Genomic DNA, 4,065 nt, shown 5'->3' with positions numbered 1-4,065 from the left:
GGTCGGGTTCTCCACTCCAGCGGGTTTCTGGAACGATGGAGGGCGCACGGTCCGCAACGAGGCCTGTCCGCGGAGACTAGGGCGGCGTCAGGAGTGTTCATGGCGCAGACAGTTGAGAAAAGGCCAATGTTCGCAAATCCTGGCGAACAACGGCCTGGATCAAAGAAACAGCCGGCGTCGAGGTTTCGGATACCGAGGGCTATAAGAAGCCGGATATGCGGCCTCGAGTTCTCGGTGGACGATGCGCGTCACGTCATCTGATGGGGATTGCGGACAAGGAGTTGCCTTACAGGTAGCCTTACAGGTAGACGTTGCAGTGGTATTCGGTAGACGCTCGAACTGAGGCGAGATGCCTCGGCATTTCGCTTGCTCTAGATGACAGCACTCTTTGATGACACTGTCAACGGTGGTCACGTTGGTTAAGACGAGGAGATTGAACGCGTCGTCTGCGATACGCTTCAAAATGTGGGCGATCTTGTCAGCCTCGGACATCTTCTGGTCAGCTAGTAAACACAAGGCCAGCACGTCTTGTATGTACGACAAGTAAGGTTCAGTTAACGTCATGGTAGGACGTCAACTCTACCTGATGTCAACTGACGGCAGCTTTCCGCCAGTTGTTTCTTGTTGGCAAGCTGTCTACCAAACGGGCTGCCGAAAAGGTCATGGAGATGCTGCTTGAACGTATCTCAACTGTTGATATCGTCTTCGTGGGTCCGAAACCAGACGCGAGGGGTTCCGCCGAGGTAAAATATGACGTTGACCAGCATTATAGTTGGATCCCAATCTTTCTGTTTGCTGGCACGCTCTTACATGATGTTACGTCTGAACCTGGTCCAGAGTATACCTTGGAGGTTTACCACGAGGAAGCGCCTTTCGTCAGCGTCGCCCAGACGGCGACAGTGCTCGACACCGACGGTGGCGGGCAGACAAGCGTCCCAAATCGGGAGTGGGCATCCTTGGTGTTGCCCCGAGGCAGCCCCTTTCATCGGCGTCGCCCAGACGGCGACAGCGCCCGACGCCGACCCTGACAAGCTGACCGTCACGAAGATGCCACGGATTGAGGCGAGACGCCAACTTCCAGGAATTACTACTACGGGAACGACAACGATCTCGGTTTCCTAGATGACCACGCAGTAGCAGCAAATGCAAGGGCGAGGAGGCAACAGTAGAGGCGGTGTTGGGTGAACAATACAACCCCTCTGATTGGCCACACCAAGGTCAGGCAGATTCCTCAGTCGAGTCTCCCAGGGAAGACCAAGGGATTAAAACGGAGACCGGTGGTGCAGTGAGGGGGTGTTGACGGACCTGATACGAAATCCGACGTTGAATATGCTCCTGTTGGAGTGGGCTTCCGTACCAGGGCAAGTGTACATAATGTAAATGAAATCAGTTTCCTATTTCCTACTACTGGATGTATTCATCGATGGGCTTGGTGGATTCTGGCCCAAACGCCACCTCGAGCCGCAACAATGCTGAGCCACTCAGGCACGTCAACGCTGTTTGCCCCGGAAAAGGTCCCGGGATTGCGGGAATGTGTGAGGGCGATAAACTGGGTGGTTGTCGCAGGCGTAGCTGGCGGCGACATGTCATCACCTAGCGGCATGGCGGTAGATTCGAGTTGGCCTCCGCTGCTGAGCTCCGTCGTCAGAAGTAGTACCCAGCACCTCCACCAAAATTGGCTGCATATCTCCTTGCTTCCCTGCAAATGACGTCGAAAGAAGATAGTCTTCTGCCGCCCATGATACGTAACACCCTCTCTTCTCCTCCTCTCACCCTCACGCTCTTCCCCTTCCCTCTCACCTCTCCCATGATGGATGCAATGGTGGTTTTGCTGAATTCAATTCGAATTTCCCGTGTTTCGCCCTGCTCTCGCACCATCTATTGTTTTTAACGCGTAGCGTCTCTTCGATACCATTTCTAACGCGTTTTTTCATTTACTAACGTAAAAACCAGTCCTATGTGTATTCTTAATTAAATGAACGCTGCGGATCATGGTTGTGTACAATGTACCATATATTGTTGCCTCACCCGCCGCGGTGGCTCAGGCGTTGGCGTCAACGTCAGCTAGGCGTTGCGCTGCTGAGCACCAGATCCACGGGATCGAATCCCGGCCGCGGCGGCCGCATTTCGATGGAGGCGAAAGGCAAAAACGCCCGTGTGCTTGCGTTGTAGTGCACGTTAAAGAACCCCAGGTGGTCAAATAATCCGGAGCCCTCCGCTACGGCGTGCGTCATAATCAGAACTGTTTTGGCCACATAAACCCCAGAAAAAAAAAGAAGAATATATTTTGCCTCAAATGGGCCTGAGGCTTCCTTTGCGCTGTACAATGTTGACGTGTATGAACCCCGTTCCACCAGTACTAGTAGCTTGGTTGCGTTTGGCTGGTGTGGTTGAATGACAGACAGACAGACAGACAGACAGACAGACTAGACAGACAGAAGACAGACAGCCAGACAGCACAGACAGACAGACAGACAGACAGACAGACAGACAGACAGACCAGACAGACAGGACGACAGACAGGACAGACAGACAGAAACGAACAGAACAGACAGACAGACAGACAGACAGACAGACAGACAGGACAGACAGACAGACATACAGACAGCACAGACAGAGCCAGACAGACAGACAGACGACAGACAGACAGACAGGACAGACAGACACAGACAGACAGACAGACAAGACAGACAGACAGACAGACAGACAGACAGGACAGACAGACAGACAGACAGAACAGACAGACCAGACAGACAGACAGACAGACAGACAGACATACAGACAGACAGACAGACAGACAGACAGACAGACAGACAGACAGACGACAGACAGACAGACACAGACAGACAGACAGGAACAGGGACCGACAGACAGACAGACAGACAACAGACAGACAGACAGACAGACAGACAGACAGACAGACAGACAGACAGACGACAGACAGACAGACAGACAGACAGACCAGAACAGACAGACAGACAGACAGGACAGACAGGACAGACAGAACAGACGACAGACAGACAGACAGACAGACAGGACAGACAGACAGACAGACAGACAGACAGACAGACAGACAGACAGACAGACAGACAGACAGACAGACAGACAGACAGACAGACAGACAGACAGACAGACGACAGACAGACAGACAGACAGACAGACAGACAGACAGACAGACAGACGACAGACAGACAGACAGACAGCAGACAGACAGACAGACAGACAGACAGACAGACAGACAGACAGACAGACAGACAGACAGACAGACAGACAGACGACAGACAGACAGACAGACAGACAGACAGACAGACAGACAGACAGACAGACAGACAGACAGACAGACAGACAGACAGACAGACAGACAGACAGACAGACAGACGACAGACAGACAGACAGACAGACAACAGACAGACAGACAGACAGACAGACAGACAGACAGACAGACAGACAGACAGACGACGGACGGACGGACGGACGGACAGACGGACAGACAGACAGACGGACGGACGGACGGACGACAGACGGACGGACGGACGGACAGGACGGACGGACGGACGGACGGACGGAGGACGGACGGACACGGACGGACGGACGGACGGACGGACAGACAGACAGACAGACAGACAGACAGACAGACAGACAGACAGAGTTTTTCGCGTTTAGGCAGCCCAAGAAAGATTGAATAAATGTTACGTGGAAACATAGTAGGTAAACTATTTACACCGTGTATTTACAAGGGGCAGCAAGCACTGGCGAACATGGAACCCACCTAATATCAAAACAAGGCACGTTGTCGTCTCCAGATCAGCCAGCGACCGCTTATTGGTACGTCCCACTAAATACAAGTGTCTGTATCATCGTCTTCGAATAGCACGTAGCAATATGCAGGGAATGCATTACATGACAAGAATGACATGCGTTGATGACATATTAATGCCATGACATGAATAACATTTCATGACTTGTGATTTAAGTTATGATAGGTCATTCATGTCTTGTCATGTGATATGCATACCTGTAATTCATGTCACGCAATATCATGCATATCCTGATATATATCCAAAT

This window comes from Dermacentor silvarum, chromosome 1 (genome assembly GCF_013339745.2).
Source record: "Dermacentor silvarum isolate Dsil-2018 chromosome 1, BIME_Dsil_1.4, whole genome shotgun sequence".
Classification (NCBI taxonomy): Eukaryota; Metazoa; Arthropoda; class Arachnida; order Ixodida; family Ixodidae; genus Dermacentor; species Dermacentor silvarum.
Note: the sequence above shows the minus strand (reverse complement) of the source record.